Below are 19,516 nucleotides of genomic sequence, written 5' to 3' on the forward strand. Positions count from 1 at the left end.
CTCTCACTGTGTATTGGTAGTCTCTGCTCTTGTGATGACAACTACTTGCAGGTGAATGCCCCTAAAACAAAAACACAGTCACAGCCCTTCATGGTCACCATGATTAGAGGACAGAAGGTGCATGGACTTTGTAGCAAGCTACAAGTATCTGGGACCAATTATTGCCAGGGATTTGAGTTTCGACATCAACACTGAAGTAATCTGCGAACGAAAAAAATAACCGGAGACTGTACTTTTTAAGTACACCAAGTGTGTTGATAAATGAAATAAACTGGAAAAAAAAAAAAAAAAAAAAAAAAAACACTTTTATTGAGTCTGTTTTAACCTTTGAGTAGTATGTGTAATAAATTCTTAGTTTGCCCTCTCTATAATCCTGCATCAGCACTTATGTACATGATTATCAACCTTTTTAGAAATGATTTGTCAGATTTAATATGTCGATTGTGTGCCTTTGTTGCATCAGGCTGCAAGCCAAATCTTCCATGTGGGACAATAAAGAACTGGACTGGATTGAACTAATGAGCCAAGACAATTCAATTCAATTCAATTCAATTTTATTTATTTGTATAGCCCAGAATCACAAATACAAATTTGTCTCAAAGGGCTTTACAGAAAAATACAACATCCTCTGTCCTTAGACCCTCACATCGGATGAGGAACAACTCCCTAAAAAAACCCCTTTAACAGGGAGAAAAATAGGAAGAAACCTCAGGGGAGCAACAGAGGAGGGATCCCTCCCCAGGACGGACAGACGTGCAATAGATGTTGTAAACACAGATAACAAACAATAAATGTATGGAAATAGATAGGTGGTGGATGAGGGATGATGACGCCAAGGCAAGCTGGATGCACCAGAGCAGCCAGGGACCCGGGCCACACAGCCACCTACACCACGACGACCTGGATCTAAAATAGACAGCACGCACTCGGACAAACACACATCAACCATTCACACACACTCACACAGAGACAAAGGTGGCACATTAATTATCTGGAGAAGACTAATTGATAATTAGCTCCGTGAGAGCAATAATTTCATAATCTCGTCGGCAGGTGAGTGCTTGGGTTACTTCACTGAGACAGAGAACCAGCCCACCGTACCACTAACTGTCAGCCATAAGTTAGGCCGAAGAGATGAGTTTTTAATCTAGATTTGAAGGAATCAACAGATTCAGATTGCCTGACGTCAGCAGGGAGGTTATTCCACAGCAGCGGGGCACGATAGGAAAAGGCCCGGCCACCTGCTGACTTCTTCTTAATCCTAGGTAAGCAAAGCAGCCCCGCATTTTGAGAGCGGAGAGCCCGCGATGGAATGTAGGGTTTAAGGAGATCCGAAAGGTAAGATGGGGCAAACCCATTTAAGATTTTGTAGGTTAACAGAAGCACCTTAAAGTCAGATCTAATATGCACAGGAAGCCAATGAAGGGAGGCAAGAATTGGAGTAATATGATCAAATTTTCTAGTTCTAGTTAAGACCCTAGCTGCAGCATTTTGAACCATCTGGAGACTTTTGGTGCTGGCCTGTGGGAGACCTGAAAACAGGACATTGCAGTAATCAAGTCTGGCTGAAACAAATGCATGAATTAAGGTCTCTGCGTCAGCCATGGACAGGGAAGACCGAATTTGTGCTATATTACGTAAATGAAAATAGGCAGTCTTGGTGATATCCTTAATGTGCCTGTCAAAGGATAAGCAGGGATCAAAAGTAACACCGAGATTTTTGGCTGCCACACTTTGTGAAATCACACAGTTGTCAAGTAGAACTGTTAACTGTTCAAAACAGTGTCTATGTCTGGGAGGGCCGACTACTAACATCTCAGTTTTATCTGAGTTTAATAGCAGGAAATTTAGTGACATCCAATTCTTTACCGCAGCCAGACAGACCTCTAATCTATTGATCTCTGTGGGATCATCAGCCTTTATGGGCAAATATAGCTGAGTATCATCAGCATAACAATGGAAATTAATACCATGGCTACGTATAATTTGTCCAAGTGGCGAGATGTACAGGGAAAAGAGAAGAGGACCCAGGACTGAGCCCTGAGGTACCCCGCATTTAACATTGGAGAATTTGGATCTAGTATTATTGTACATGACAGACTGTGTTCTTTCAGATAAGTATGAGTTAAGCCATGCACGAGCCAGGCCCGTGACACCAAAATTCTCAGTTAGTCTCTCTAATAAAATGGAATGATCAACAGTATCAAAGGCTGCACTGAGGTCCAGTAATAAAAGCACAGAGGTAGAGTCCGCATCAATAGCCAACAGAAGATCGTTGGCAACTCTAGTAAGTGCTGTCTCAGTGGAGTGACAGGCCCTGAAAGCTGATTGGAAAGGCTCATACAGCTGATTCACTGCCAAATGGGTGGAGAGTTGTTGAAAGACAACTCTCTCGAGCACTTTAGACATGAACGGGAGATTGGAAACTGGGCGATAGCTATTTAAAGAACTAGAATCAAGATGTGGTTTCTTTAAAAGCGGTCTGACCACAGCTGTCTTAAAGCTGCTGGGCACAATGCCAGTACTAAGAGATAAATTAACAATATCTAGCATTGTAGAGCCCAGTAAAGGCCAGGATTCTTTATAAAGCTTGGCAGGACAAGACAATAACTTGTATGATTGATCGACTGATTGACTTTATTTGAAAGATTGTTAAAAAGCCTCCACGGGCAACATCAGCCATTAAATCCATTATAACAATGTAATGAGGATAAAACTGTGAAGTCTAACAACTTATTTCCATTGTTGTCCTCTTAGCGGTAACCATGATGTGCAGCATGAAACCGGTTGCATGCAAAACACCCGTATTTCAATATCCCCCATATGCAAATTACTTACACCAGTACAAAATTAAAGACTCAAACAACATTTACAAATTTATGATCCAATTTCTTATACCCTTCCAATGTGTTTTATTTTAGAAACTAACAGCACTCAAATGATTTGCATCCAAGCTTTAAATAAACACTGGCGAAAAATCGGCAGTTTTTGTCTGTGGCAGGTAAGTCTGTCATTTGCACTAGATGCTTTGCCAGTAGAAATGCAATAACACACACACAAACACACAAACACACACACAGACACACATACACACAAAAACACAGTTATCTACTGTCTGTGTCTGGAATCATACCAATTATTTAATGGAGTTATATTTCAAAGGTGCGACGCCATATGGACGTCTTCTCTGTTAAGTGAGGTTAAAAAACATAAACAAGCAAAGGATGGACTGATTGAAGAGAGGTAATAATTTAAACATAAAACAAAGTTGAGATGAAAACGCTTGTGTTTTTAAAAGCTGCCAGGTGGCGAAAAGGGAGAGGAAAAATAGACTACAAACCTATCACACAGAATACACTTGGCACTCAGCAAACCCTGCACACAGAAAACCACTGATATTTACACTGGCTTACGCACACACTGCATCTATGCGCACACACACACACACACACACACACAACACAAGTGCAAACAAAAAGCTACCTACAATATCACAAGCTCAGCCAACAACTTTCGACAACCCAGTTTGACAGAGAAAACATAAAAATACATAGCACACAATGAAATATCAGCATAATACATTCATTTTTTTCTGTCACTGTCTTACACACACACACGCACACACATATGCATGTGTACATGAGCACACGTGTGCGCACACACACACGCAGATTAAAAAATGCAGTCTTACAACAAGAAATAAGACAGATGGAGAGAAGATGGAGAGAAGGCAAAGCAGGGAAAAATATCCCAGTCGAGCAATATCGTTTTACATTTTATTGACTATTTTTACTGTGCAGCTCAATTTGGTAAACTGCACGAAAGAACCGTGCTCTGACCCGCTCACACCACAAATCAAATAACACTTGGCTAAACCGTGATGCTTGTATAACAAGCTGGGGGAAGCAAAAATCCATCTGCACATCTGGAACAGGATAAAGCTTTCTTATTTGTGTGTGAGTGTGTGTGCTTGTATGTGTCTGTTTCCTTAGACATGGAGAAAGATAGAGTATTCCTTGTAAGATGTGTAATGGCTTTTTACTGTGTGGTTTAAAGCTGTGTGTGTGTGTGTGAGAGAGAGAGAGAGAGAGCTCATGTGTGACAGCAGGTATAAGCAACTTTTTTTCTGATCAACCCAGTTGCCAGAATAAAACGTTGCCATTCTTCATGTCTGCAAACCAACTGTCAACATTTCTGAACCCAGAATATGCATATTAAATTTACACTTACAGCCAATGTGGAGGAGCCTGTGTCAACGTCACTGTGACTGTAATGTGAACCTCTTAACACAGCTTTTCTTGCTCACTTTACACTACGTCACACAACTTCAAACTGTGACATTTCAATGTGTTGGTTTGCTTAAACATAAAATGACATAAAACACTTTTACCAAAAAATGCTCTGTGCAAATGCAAGTACAGCTTTGTACAATAAACATCCTGAACTTTTGCATTGGGCCTAGTGAAAATCATTTGGAAGGACTGGTTAGTGTAGTTTCATGCAAGTTCAGTCAAGGAGTCAACCTGCACGTCTTCACAGGGTGTGTACTCTCAGCCTATTAGAAGTCGCTCTGTTTTCCTGGAGATCCTTTGTATCAGTTGGCATGGTCTTCCCATGGCCTCATTTAGATTTTTTCTTTCCCCATCACCTCATCTACCAGTCAGTGTCCATCATTCAGAGGAATAGACAGAAATGATCGCTATTCTCATGGAATCACTCTTTCCCCGATATGAATGTCACCATCCGAGGGAGTTTTTCTGCAATATCTCTTCATGATCAACACATTTTTAACATCACTAAACTAATCCGTTGCACTTCGTATAAATGTTACATCCTACCTTCTTGCATTTGATAAACAGCTTGGCCAAACTATTGTCAGTTGCGTGTTTGGGATTAACACTTATTACACATAGAAATCTGAAGCAACATTTTTGATTTCTCACCCAGACAACATGGGTTTCTGCCAGGTGCTCCAGTTCCGGTGCAGTCCACAGATATGCAGGTCAGGTGACCTAGAAAATCCAAATTGCCCATAAGTCTGTTTGTCTGTGTGGCGACCCAGCAAAGGTGTTTCCCTGCCTTCTGCCCTAAGCATGCTGGGATAGGCTTCAGTCTCCCTGACAAAGACAAGTGAGTATAGAAAAAAGATGGATGGACCTAGGCAGACACCATTCTGTTTCACAGTCATCAGTTGGTATTCAGCATCAGTATGAAACTGGTGTTATGTTTTAATTTAAAAAAGGTGGGTGGTGTTGGTCCTGAAATATCAGCAATGAAGCTCCGTAGAGAAAATACCAAGTTTGATGCTTCCAAACAGATGGGCTAGGTCATTTCATTTGAGGAAAATATTTATCTGAGTTACTCACCTCGACAAACAGCTCTATTTCATTTTCAGTCATGCTGCTGGAGTAAACACTTCTAGACTGCGAAATTGGCTTAATAATACATGCCACTTACCAGAAGGCTTTTACAGAATACAGTGAACATAACTACAAATATTGAAAATGCTGTGTTCCCACTGAGCTCTCACACTATGGCATTTTAATGGCCATAAAAGCTGGCAAACAAAGACTGCCAATTGACTGCCTAATATTTAAGCACTGACTTGCTCCCGAATGTTAAATCAGTTGAAGGAATGCATAAAAGAGGCTTGAACAAGAGCTTTTAACATGGTGGCTTTATTAAAATTGGCAGCCTTGCTAACGCACTCAAATGCACACACACAGAAACACACTAAGCAGTAAATATTAATTTTATAATGTTAGTTTGCCAGTGAGATTGAGATATCCCGCAGAATCTCAAGTCTCTCTGTGTGTGTGTTTATGTGTGTGTGTGTGTGTGTGTGTGTGTGTGTGTGTGTCTGTGTGTGTGTGAGTGAGTATAAAATATAGGTTTGTGCAACCTACTGCTTATGGCAACATTGTTGTGTAGATATCTGTTATGTACCTGTGTATTTGTGCAAAATTACTCACATGCACGCAAACATACTTGTATGTGTGTGTGCATACTTGTATGTGGAGGTGCCTGCATACACATATAGGTAAATGTATGTGTGTCCTAATTTGTGTGTGTATGTGTGTGTGTGTGTGTGTTTAATGCATAGTCATTGGGTAGTGGGTCATTTATTAATCATCTAGCCTAGTTTCTTTGTATTATGTTTGGTTGTGAGTGTGTGTGTGTGTGTCTGTGTGTGTGTGTGTGTCTGTGTTGTACAAATTACTGCACAGGGGGCTGTTCCTTAGCTCAACGGCTCCATCCTGTTTTTATTCTGTGCTGTGGTTGTGCGTGTGTGTGTGAGAGACAGTGTGTGTATAGTCGAATATTCTGACAATAATGACTGCAGAGGGATTAGAACTCATAATAGAGTAATAATGCAAAATGGCTCTCTGGCTAAAGGCAGTACCGTGTTATGACCCTGAGAAAGACAGAGAGAGACAGAGAAACAGAGGTTCAGCAAGAGAGACAGAAAGTTTGAGAGTGTGTATATGTGTGTGTGTGTGTGTGTGTGTGTGTGTGTGTGTGTGTGTGTGTCAAAGGCATAAACATAGCTAGTTGATAATTTGAGCTCAAAGAACTGGATCCCTGCTTGTGTCTTTATATCTTGATGTTTTGAGCTGGGGTGGGGGGATCATCGGCTGGGCGCCCTCTTTCTTTGGCACAACACCTCCAGGGGGCTCAACAGTGCCAGCGCGTCCCAGGTACACCCACCTGCTAGCTGAGGGTTATTTTGCAGCCCATGTCTTGTTGTTTCTTTTCAGCTAGCGCCAGGTGCTGCCTCGCTCAGAAACAGAGATGTACTACATACTGAGCTGTGGAGGGGATGATCACACATCAGGGACGGGATCCAACGACCTTGCAAGCATTTTATATCATTTTTACATTCATCCCTGGATGGAAATAGTGGCGGGTACAGAGTGGCATGTATTATGAATCCACCAATTCTCTCTCTCTCTCTCTCTCTCTCTCTCTCTCCCTTGCATGCATGCACACACGTCTGCCCACACACACAAACACACACAGCTCAGAACCCTCACAAATACACTTCAAAACTTTCTCCATACTTTTTACAGTAATGTATTTCTTGAGTTTAAAGATTGTTATTTGTTAGACATACCCTGTTGCGATAGGGTCAATACTGTCAACTAGGCCCTATCAAACTACTGCTGAAAAATAAATGAATATGAGTAAATAAAAAATCCCACTATTCTGGACCTTTTGTGCAAATCTTAAAGTTTTTCATGACCTGGAAATAAATATTTCCTCATACTTTGCAGACTGTCCTGGTGATCCTGAGGCCCTTCAAATGTTACCGACTTAATTTTATTTAAACAATAACACACAGGGGAGTTTGCTGTACAGTGAATTTATAACAGCTGATGGTAGCGGTGTAAGTTAGAATATGAATCTTTGCCTTTCTTGAAAAGGCGGTAAAGAAAGAACACAAAGAACACACACACACACATATATATATGAAATAATACGTACTCCAAGTTGTATCCAAACTGACAGTGTCTCTAAATGTGAAAAGAAATGATAATAACATCTGCCAGTATGTTAGATATAGACAACTCTCCTCTCCACTCAAAAGATAGAGGCCTGGCTTTGTTGGCCATGATCCTGCTGCCCGTGGGTGTTTCAAAGATGGCACCCAAGTGCCCTGTCTCCTCCTGTGTTAAAAAGCCTCTGGCCTGTCTCCAGCTTTCATTTACATACAACGCATGCCAGGTCAGATTGCTTTTTCTTCGGCTTTTCTCCTCGGTAGTGGACTGGGTCAGAAACATGGTATTTTAACCCACCTTTTTCTCCAACTTGACATATTTACACATTGAAGCTTTCCCAGGAGAGGGAAGAGCAGATCCTGTGTCTGTTTGTGTGTGAAGACAACCGATGTTAGATTACAATTAAAATGTAGCGGTGATCTCATGTTTCTTGGCATACTTGGCCTTGCTTTGAGGCACACCAGTGTGTTGCGGCCAGAGTGCAGAATAATTACACTTGAGAGTAGTTACTCTTCCAACAATGTACTCAAGCATGAATTACAAGGTACACTGTAAGAAAAGTACTCAATTAAGAGTACAAGAATATTCAGTAAAAAAAAATAGATTACTAATTTAAGTTTCATCTGTGATAAAATAAAGAACCGTGATTAAAAAATAACCAATTTAACAACATTTCCATTTGGTGTACAGACTATTCATTGCCTGTCAACTGTCAGATCTAACAACCTGATCATCTAACAACCCTATCACTTGGTTATAGTTAACGTTATGCTGCGTATGCGCTAATCATTTGCATATTTCCAGCTCCGGTGGTGTGAATGACGAGCTGTTCCCTGCTCTCAGAAGACTAGAGTCTCATTAGTATGCTTGGGTAGTGAAGTGTGGAATGAACTGTTATGTGTTATAACATCACATTGTCACTAAATTGTATTGGTGTATTAACACAGATATTCTCCCAAAGATCAGAGGAAGATTTGTCGCTGGTCATGTTTGAGGAGTTGCCAAGGGGATCTGAAAACGTGCTAAATCAAGTGACAAAATCTCCAACACTGTGCAGGCGTCTTTAACCACTGTGCTGACTGGAAATATGTGTCTTTCAGCTCACAGTGTGAAACTCATCAAGGCGAGTTTACACCAAAGATTCACGACGAGTCGAGGTGAAACTTGCAGCTCCTTGCAAAAGAGTGTTATCTGCAGCTTTCCAAAAACCTGCTAGTTTGTACCAATGACAGTAGACAAGACAGTGCATCGTTTCCAAAGCTCTTTATGTCAGTGTTTCTGTTGATGATAATTCGTGGCTTAGGTCCATATGGCCTTCACAGGACCACGGTGTCAGAGTATCATCTGAGAAATTTCAATTACAACTACAATTACAATTCACATTCTGGCAGATGCTTTTATTCAAAGCCACATAGTAATGAGACTTTTATACACCACCAAGCAAAGATCTATTCAGGAGAGAACAGCAACATCAAAGGACATGGGTGCTACAAGGCAGTGCAAGGAGAGAATGTATAGAGTGAATAAAGTGTATAGAAGAAGGAAGAATGCATTGGATTACACAAAGCATTTGGTGAGAATGTGTTCCCTAGAGAGTTGTTTTTTTTTTGTTTTTTTTAGCATTTTTTTAAAGAATGAGAGGGACTCTGGATTTAATTGAGTTTGGTAGCTCACTCCACCACTGAAGAACCGATGAATGTTAGGGACTTGAATTTGATGCAGGCAGCAACTGGGTTCCAGTGGAAGAATATGAGCAGTGGAATGACGTGTGCTTTTTTGGGCTGGTTGAGACCAGATGCATCGCCACGTTCTGGATCATCTGCAGAGGCTTGAGCCTACCTGCCACAAGCCCTACCAGTAAGGTGATGGAGTAGTCGAGGCATGACATCACAAGCGCCTGTACCAAGAGTTGTGCTGCATGTTATGACAGGTATGGTTTGATTTTCCTGATGTTGTACAGGAAAATCGGCATGAGCAAGTGGCGACATGTTCCCTAAAGGTCAGTTGGTCATCAATCATGACACCCAAGTTTCTGGTGGATTTTGTGAGAATGGACTGCATAGAGCTCAGTTGGTTACTGATCTGTTTTTGTGCAGAGGTAGGGGAGAGTGGGGTAAATAGTGCCAATTTTTACTTAAAGTGCCTTTAAAGCAAGGGGATTACAGTAATGCCTCCAACTAAAATATGCACATATAGTTTAGGATGTTGTGCATCCCTGGGAACAATCACTTTGGATCTTATATAAACTGTTTGAGAAATATAGCTTTCGAAAAAAAAAAGTGGTTTTGTGGCACAACTTGCCCCCGGTGTGGGGTAAATTGTGCCATTAGAGAGAACACACTGGGGTAAATTGTGCCATTGATAATTGAAGTAAAACAGATCATTTTAATCTCACAAATGATAATGCTATATAAAAGAAAAACAAATTCAATACAAAATTATTTTTTTTTAACTTCTATTTATTATTTTAACAAGATCACAGGCCACTTTTCTATAACAAGGCCTAGCCCCACATGAACACATACTCAGAACAAAATAAAAATTCCAAAATGAGCACCTGCAAATCATCTTCATCTGAATCTGAATAGTTTTAGTGATCAAAGGTAAGAAGACAATGTGCAATAACAATAAAATACAATAAAGTAATATATAGTATATAATCACAAGTTGTGCCACTTGCCCAACTTACCCCAAGGCCCTTTGGCACAACTTACCCCAAGCCTACCATTTTGAAAAAAATGCATCCCCCAGCTGTTTTGAGCTAACATCATGCTAACTGTATAGACTCATGGTGTAGCTTACTAAAGTACTAAAACCTGTGTGAACTGTTTTCAAAGTTTTCTATAATTGTTCAAACACAGCAATCAAAAAACCTTGATCATGGAAATTTTACTTTGGAGGGCAAAAAAATGTTTTTTGAACTTAAATGTTCTTACCTCTCAAGCCATGTGTCTCCCTTCTTTGCAGGATGAGTGAAATGGATGCCTCTTCAAAAATATGTGGTCACATGACCAACTTCTTCTATGGTTTTCTAGATAACAGGGGTGGCACTACTTGCCCCTTGGCACAAATTACCCCACTCTCCCCTACTGACAAGGAAGACAAAACCATCACAAAAGAAGAAACAACTGTAATGAAAACTATTTTGTTGACTGTAACAAGGAAAATACTAGATTATTGTTAAAAAAAAATGGTAAGAGTGACTAAGTGAGTAAGAGTAGTAAGTACACTCTACAGAAAATAGCTTGAACAGTATTCATTCCTCAAAATTTTTACTCATTTACCCATTTACGTTACTTGTGACACTTTACTACCCACCCCTTGTTTGTGGCACACTGTTTGAAAACTTCTGCTATAAGCCAAAGATCCACATAACACAGAAGACTTCCTGCAGTATTGATCGCTGTTCCTGTTTTCTGGGTCAGTGTGTAATCCATGACCAAACACTCTACTCAGCAGATGACAGTGTCTGTTGTTTTGGTTGACTAACTCAGTTTCAGGACAAGCATTGATTGTTGGTAAGTTATGTCATGCACTATAGGACTCAAAGAAAAGGAAGCAATGTTGCTGTTGGTGACAGGTAATGGCTAATAATCTGATGCCTGTCATTTAGGTTAAATAAATAACGATATATATAGTGAAAACATCCAAACCCAAAAGTTGCAGACCATAGCATGAAAATCTGACTCCAGCCAGCTGACCAAAGGTGATAAGTATGTTTGTGAGAAACTACTTCCATGATAGCTTGCTATAATGGAAAATATATCTGGCAGCACATATGCAAAGTAATGATAGGGAGCTAAATGCAGACTAACGCCATATCTCACATGGTCAGTATGTCATTCTAAAAATAAAATATGATCAAAATTGTTGCATTTGGTCATTTGCAAAATAATGATTGATATGGCAATCCACCAATCAATGCTTAGCATACAACTCTCTGTGCTACTTTTCCTGCTGGAGGAAGTAGTACACAGATCCTCTGAAACCACACGGAGAAATGGGGTAAGGCTTTCGTTGCAGTGGTCTGACTATTGATGATGACATCAGATAGTAAAAAGGTGTCACTGGAAGTGCACAGTAGCATCTGCCAAGTTTATTAAACATAGCAACAGTGATGAAAGAGGAGGGACGTTGATAGAAATTTTGCAAAATCAATTGGATTGACCACACAGACAAGCTAAAGTTCCCAAACCCAAAGCTACAACAGTTGTGGTATTCCAAACACAAACCCACGTGAAGGAATTGAACCCTTTTTAAAGTAAGGTAGCCAGGGTTGTCAGAATATTTCTCAAAGGACAAAGGTCCAAGTGCTGCCTGTGACACAGTGCAAATTTTTCAGATTTGTGCCTGCCATAGGTGGGGATTGGTTATGAAACAAAGCCTGTCTACTAGCACTTTTCTCTCCTAAAAGAGAAGGGGAGGTGCTTCCACAAACAATGGCAAGGTTCACATTACAAGCTTTAAAGGAATACTTAACTATAATTAATGCAGAAATTACATCATGTGGGGTTGTTACTTTAATACACAGAATCAAAACTGGTCAAGAAGATGAAGCAAGGTGAAAGAAATGATGTCAGATTCTGAATAAGGAAGCAGCAGCTCCCCTGCAATCTTCTGCCCTCCCCGGTTTTGAGAAATGTTCAGCCTTTGAGCAATAAAACAGATGAACTACAAGGAAGTGCTTGTTTTATAACATTGAAAAGTGCTGCCTTTCTCTGAGAGTTAATGAAAATCCTTTTTCAAACAACAGCAGTGTGTAGACTACTGAAATGCAAAAGCAACTGTCCTATCTTTTTACAGCATATTTAATAATATGGCCATGGACTCTGATGTGTAAGGACGCTTTAGTCTGTCCCTCGTGACGTCTAAGCATGCAGATGACTATGCAATTTCCCTGTTGGGCATAGGGGAGTTGAGGATACTATTCTTCCCATACTTAACCTTTTATTCAAACACCTAGAGGGGAATAAAATCATGCTGAGTTGTTATTTGATTTTTCTTCACCATCTACAGTCCAATACCACCATTTTCATGGCTCAGACTCATTCAAAATCTCAAGTATGCTGTGAACACTCTGGCAAGCACACTGAAAAATCCACAGCTTGCTTTTCACTCCACATGACTTCTGTAGAGATATGAAGGCAGGAGTTGAGGAGGCAGGAGGCAGCAACAAAAGAAATTAAAACCTGGCACAATTTTCTCTGGTTTTCCCAGATGCAGCATTGGCTTATTGCTTATGAGCCTCCGGAGAAATGTACTCCAGCAGATCAGGTAAGTTAGTGAAGTTGCTAGTTTCCTGATATATGCCGTTATACATCGACTTTTGCTTCCTAGCAACTTCTCAAAAACACTTTACAGAGAGCTTACTGCTTAATCACATAAGTTTTCTTTCTCAGAATATTCCAATTGCACCAGCTTCTGAAAACAATAGATAATCTTTGTTATTTACTTCCTAGTTGGATAAATCAGAGCTTTCAGAAAAATATGAGTAATTGCAAAAAAAAATACGAGTTGTAATTGCAAATTAGATGTCAATGTGAATCCTACAAGTCAGAAAAACTAATACTGTAATACCATATGACAGTAAATACCATATGACTTGAACATGGCATTAGCATCATGATAGATCAGTGTTGATGATGGTCTGCTCCTCCTCATTATGGCTCACAGTTTAGTTGTTGTGGACAGGAGCCTGCACTTCCAGTTACATGGAAGCAGGTCTCACTTCGAGCACCATTTGGATCCATATGTTTTGCCTGTTGCTTCATCCATCTTCTCAGACGGATGAAGCAACTCTGAAAACTCAGATTTAATGGTACTGCAAGTACCAAATTAGAATGTAACACTAGCTGAGGTAGACTAGTTTGGTGCTGACACAGAAAAATATTGTGGTATTTATGTTGACCAATTTTCAGCTTAGTATTATGCCCTAACCATTTCCCACAAAAGCTGTTGCTGTCAGCTGGATGAATGATCCAATTCACAGACACGCTCATAATTATACATCAGCTCATTTATTATTAAAGGCATATGCCACAAAAAATTTTGTGAGAACTGAGGCATTTGATGTAGTACACAATATTCTTGGATCCATGTTTAGGTTTCAGATTTTTGCCCGGTGGTGGGTTCATTCAGTGCAATCCAGGATTTTTGCAGCAACACAGATACTATTCAATAAAGCTACTTAGGATCTAAACCACAATGCTTATTTTTGTCAATTTCAGGAGCATCCTGATCTGTCAAATTCCTAAATGCAGCAACTGTTTGTGCATAATTTGTGTAATGCATTGTGATTATATGTATATTATATTAAGATTTCCCATCCAACATGTTTCAAAGGCCATGTGTCCTCACTTAAACTCCTGTCTGCTCACACGCTGAAAGTTGTGATGTTACATTACCTAAATGGCAGAAGAGTGACACCCATGGGCCCTACCCTGTCACAAATTTATGCAAAACAATCACAGGCATGATTAAGCTCTACCACACTGTGTCGTTTGCTGCAGCCATAGGCCAGTCTCTAATAGAAAATACCATGATTCAGGTGCTACTTTTGAGAAAGCTGTTGGGAAGAAAGAGATGATGCATGCAAATAATACACCGCACACAATCCCACAGCGTTATTGGGTGAGGCTGTGGAGCAAGGATTTGTGGGAACAGGCGATCCTGAGGGAACACAGTGATGTAGAGTGGAAAAACAACTTTAAAATGGAACTGTGTGAACAACTGCCTGCAATGTGTAGCCAGGATGTCACCGTCTGTGCCCTTGATAATGAGCGGCAACTGCATTGTATAAATTGGGAAGCTGTGCGGAATACCGAATTAAAGCCAGCCAATTTTTTGTGCACACAAAACCACAATAATGAGGTTTGTTTACCTGCTTTGCCAAGGTGCAATGATGGTGAGACACGTTTTAATCAGGGTAGGCAGATTGGATGAAGTGTGCACAATTGCACTTTGACAATGTGTATCATAGTCCTGAAATTAGAGGCTGCAGATGCACTGCACATGCCATGCTGGCCACCTTTGGATCACTATAGGGATTTAATCAACCAAAAGGAATTGGCCCTCAGTCATCCAAACAGTTGTGGATGACAGATGATGGTAAGCTGTACAGACTGAGTATAGACTGTAGATCTGTTCCAGCAGTCAATCAGTTAAGGCCCAGTGTACCTCATAAGAAACAGAAGCTTTACGGCAAAAAGACGTCCAGCAAGCAAACAATGAGGTGACTGAGGTTCTTTCAGTGTTCTTTTTGCAAGCCACCCCAAGTCAACTTTTCTTTTGTCTTTTCTGGTTCTGATACCACCTCCTGTTGGTCCTGACGTCAGCTGCAAATAGATTGCAGTCATTTTTGAATTATTGTGACCTTAAATGCTTGATGTTATGGACATTGGGTGTTTTTTGTGATAAAAAGGCGCAAATAAAAATTGCAAAACATAATTGCAATTATCATTACAAAAACATAATTCATCAAAATTCTAATGTATTTTGTTCAAGTTAGAATGAGTGTTCTGAGTGATGACACCAAGAAAGGCTCAATATGAAAGTGCACAGAACCTGAAAATAATAGTTAGAACCTAAATCTGATCATAAAACTGAACACCTTTGTTAAAGCTAATTTATATTGGAAGAACGTCCACATAAACGAATGCAAACCTTGTGTCTTTCTGAGTATGCTGAAGAAGTTACGGTCTATCCAGCTGATGGGGACAGCATTGCTGGAATCATCATCGTACCATCACGGGTGTCTCGAAAAAGACATGAGCTATGCTACGCTGCAAATATGCATCTTTTCAGCTTCTGTTTCTCAGCCCAGCTGTTCTGAGATGGTTTACGCAGAAGGAAAAGTCAAAGCGACAAGAAAGGCAAAACATCTAACGCTTTTGTGCAACTTATTTATGTCTTACATTGGATCGTCCCTAATGATCAAAGATAGGGGAAGGGAGTGCATTTGCGCTCCATCTGTCCATCAATCCATAATGCATTATTTTTGAGTCTCTGTTTCCTATTGTTGATGAAACTTGGGGAAAGGATGGTTGACCTACCACAGCACTGCCACCAGTCCAATGCCAGTCATAGAGATGCCTGGTAGAGCACAAGCCTCATATTATGGCTGTATGCCAGCTGCAGCAGCCTGAGTTTGATTCTGAGCCGAGCCATTTGCTGCATTTCATCGCCCTCTGCCATCTCTGTCTCTCCACTGTCACTATCAAAAAAAAAAAAAAAAAAACACCAAAAGATCTCTGACACTGCTGGTTCAAATTTGATGAACCCTTGAGGAATGATAATGCTTCACGCTGAAATCCAGTGAAATTGTTAAGCCTATCACAGCACCACCAACAGGACAAAACATCCCCAAGCTTCAGCAGCAACACACATCACAAGAACAAACAGTTATACCCAGAGCGCCTTGCACCAGCTGTGGGGGATGTTACTGTTCATTTGTTTTATATTTTTGTGTGGTTTTGTGCGTAAACCTGTCATGAGCTTACACATATGTGTGTTCATTTGAGTGAGTGTGTGTGTGTGTGTATTCACACATGGTTATGGGCAAGGCCAAATAATTCCCAGTGAGATCAGAGAGAGTCACCTTATTGGCTGATTAATAATGTATAAAATGGAGAGCAGTGCCTGTGCATTAAACATTTACTCTACACACATTCAGAGCAGTGCACACACACATCCACACGCACATATAGACTTACACAGTGTACATTAAACATTTAGTCTCAACCCAGTGCTTTGCCATTATGGACTCCATGTTCCTCCCTTTGGCCACAAATTTAATTAATTAGCAGTTATGAAAATATACAGGCAGAGAGAGAGTGAGATGGAGCAAACCTAATGGACTCATTGCATACATCATAGATATCTGAAGTCAGTTTTACCGTGCACATTTGTCAGTAAACTATAAATGAAGCAGAATGCCTCGGCTTTGAGCCTTGAAGGCTGTGTAATGGTTTGCTGAATTTGCTGCAAAAAATATAAGTAAGTAGACAGGCAGAGACAGACAGAATGACATTGAATGGATGTGCAATCAATAATCATTTCAGAGAGCACAAGTCACTGTGCATTATAGGCTTAGAAGTCTTAAACATGGTTTGATTAGAAATACAGCATCCTCTGGTACCTATTTGGCCGTGTGTGTGTGTGTGTGTGTGTGTGTGTGTGTGTGTGTGTGTTAATCAAAAACAGTGGGTCTTTGGGAGATGGAAACCAAACTGGGTCACAGGCCGACCTCTGATGAGGATCCACAGGAAAAATGTGGCAATATATTTTAATGAGCCCGGGTCCCAAGGTAAGACATCGCAGGAAGATTTCCTGGCTACCGCACTGTCCTGGCTGTCAACACCCCCACCATCTTTCCTGAGACTCTCTCCCATTCCCTTCTGTGGTCCTGTGATGTTATTTCTCATGTTAATCTCCATAATTTGAAAGCAGTTCTCATTTATATTTATAGGTTCTTTCCACCCGTTATTTGTACCGATGAGCTGTACATCAAATGCTTTGATCACATCTGTTTTTCTGCATCATTTCATGTTTTTTCACACATTCACTGCGAAAAACCTCCATCTTACAAAATAATTAGTCTCACATTGAGTCTGAAAGTTCCTGTTTTTCTTTTTCTTTTTCTTTTTTTTTTTCTTAAAACAAGGTAACAAATCTGTCAGTGGGATGAGATAATCCTTCTCTAATTATCTCATCCTGGTAGGTTTTTTTTCTTTTACTTTGGCTGAAGAAAAACAAGACTAACACTGAATGTGCGACTAAATGACTTGTTAAGGATATTTTTGCAGGGGTCCAACTTAATGCATGATATGGACTACCAAAATAATAGGTAATGGTCTATCTGTGTAATAATTTTAGTTGGATAAAAACTGTCAAGAACTGGATAATCACCGAGATGTGTTGTGTAAATGAAAGTGGGCCATTAAAATAATTGAGCCTAGTAGACGTTCTAAAATGAGGCAATTAAGTTTCCCATTTTTTCACTCAGTTTATATTTCTGATCATTAAACGCACAGGGGTTCTTTTTAATTCGCCATCTGAAATGCAGCGCAGCCTGACCGGGTCCGTTATATTCCAAACAATGCACTGGGGAGGAACACCGAGCATCAAACGGAAGTGTAAAACATATTAATGATATTTACCATACAAACTGTGGTAGCAAGCCTTTAAAACAGCCCTGTGCAACAATACAAAAACACTTTAGTGCTACAAGTAACTCAGGGCTATATGTGTGTGTGTGTGTGTGTGTGTGTGTGTGTGTGTGTGTGTGTGTGTGTGTGTGTGAGAGAGAGAGAGAGAGAGAGAGAGAGAGAGAGAGAGAGAGAGAGAGAGAGAGGATATGCCTGCATATATTTGTGTGTGTGCTTGGTTAACAAGCAAACTGGTTTTGAAATTCATATATGGTATTTCACTTTGGATTAAATTATTTTAAAAAAAATATATTAATAATAACACTCGTAAATAATGATAAAAAACAAATTAATTCATTTGACTAAGATGTTGTCTTGGGTTTAAATGGTCTCAAAACACAGAGCCTTCAGAGTCTCACCTTGACTGCCTTGTCTAATTGTAAAGGCCATAATTAGTCATGGAGAAACTTTAACAGGTCACTCTTTGTTTTAGATACCACATACCACTGTGTGGATGCAGCCACAGGTTTCATAACACCAGGCCTATCACAACAATGCCCCTAAACAATATGTAGGCTACACTCTGTCTGACACACACTCAGACTGTCTAAATTATGAGAACACTGCTTAAAAAAAAAAAAAAAAAAAAAAAAAAAAAAAAATATATATATATATATATATATATATATATATATATATATATGTAGAAATAAAGTAAATAAAGTAAATCATGAGCTTTTTCCTTGTGTAGAAATGCTTATTTGAGTGCAATTAACCACCTCTTTTTTTTGTTGTTGTTGTTTTTTTGGGGCTTTTTTTTGCCATAAGTCCTTATAGGGCTGTATCAGTTTTTCAGTGTGTGCATGCATGTGAATATACATTTGCGTGTGTGTGTGTGTGTGTGTGTCAGGCTGGAGGTGTACTGAGCTGGCAAATCCACCCCGTTTTAGTAAGTATATGTTGACAGGTATATCCCTCTTGAAGCATAGAAATTTGAGTTACCCATAATATCTTGAGAGGTAAAAAATAACTCTATGGAAGACTCTCCACTACACTTATTTGGATGAAGGACTGAAAAGGTTCCTTGGTAGCAAATCCTGGGTAGACATGTATGATATGGTTTACAGATAATGAGCTTGTGTGTAATTAGTTCAGTTCAAAATCTGACAAGAAAATGGAATTAAAATGCTAGTTATGCAGCAGTCATTATCACATCGCAAAAAGAGCTTTAATAGTTGAATTTTCAGGATACTTTTGAATTCAATTTATTTAAAAATGAACTGAATCTTAAACTGGATTGACATTTTAAAAACTGGCAAATAAATGAAGTAAAATAACTGTTTAAAAAGAGGTTCCTCTGCAGGGCAGGTTGAAACAGACTGTGGCACAAGCTAATCCACATTATGCCACCATCTGACTTTATGATATCTGCCTGCAGCAATGTCACCGAGACTAATTCCTGTACATTTACTGGGAAATAAAGTGACTCTGGTGGTGGAGAACTGACGACTGAAGCACCTAACTTGAGAAAAAGGGTTGGACTATATTTACATCAGACGTCTGCGCAAGGCAGAGTTAGTCACCTGCAGTGCCCTTCACCGTCTCTTCCCTCTCCTCCCAGAGGTTTGCCTATCATCCATGCTCTGTAGTTCAAGGTCTATTATCTGTTCTCTGTCTGTTATCTGTCATGAAGTGCTAACAGTGAGTGGGCAAGTTGAGGATTCAGTGTCTTGCTCGTGGCCATGTAGGCTTTGTCTCGGTTTTGATTATTGAGTCATGACACATTTGAAACAATATCTGATGGCTGAAGCACAAGTGCAACAGAAAACAAATGCGATGATGGAGAACAGCTAAGGATACGTCTGATAGTGA

The sequence above is a fragment of the Myripristis murdjan genome, chromosome 12, assembly GCF_902150065.1.
Source record: "Myripristis murdjan chromosome 12, fMyrMur1.1, whole genome shotgun sequence".
Lineage (NCBI taxonomy): Eukaryota > Metazoa > Chordata > Actinopteri > Holocentriformes > Holocentridae > Myripristis > Myripristis murdjan.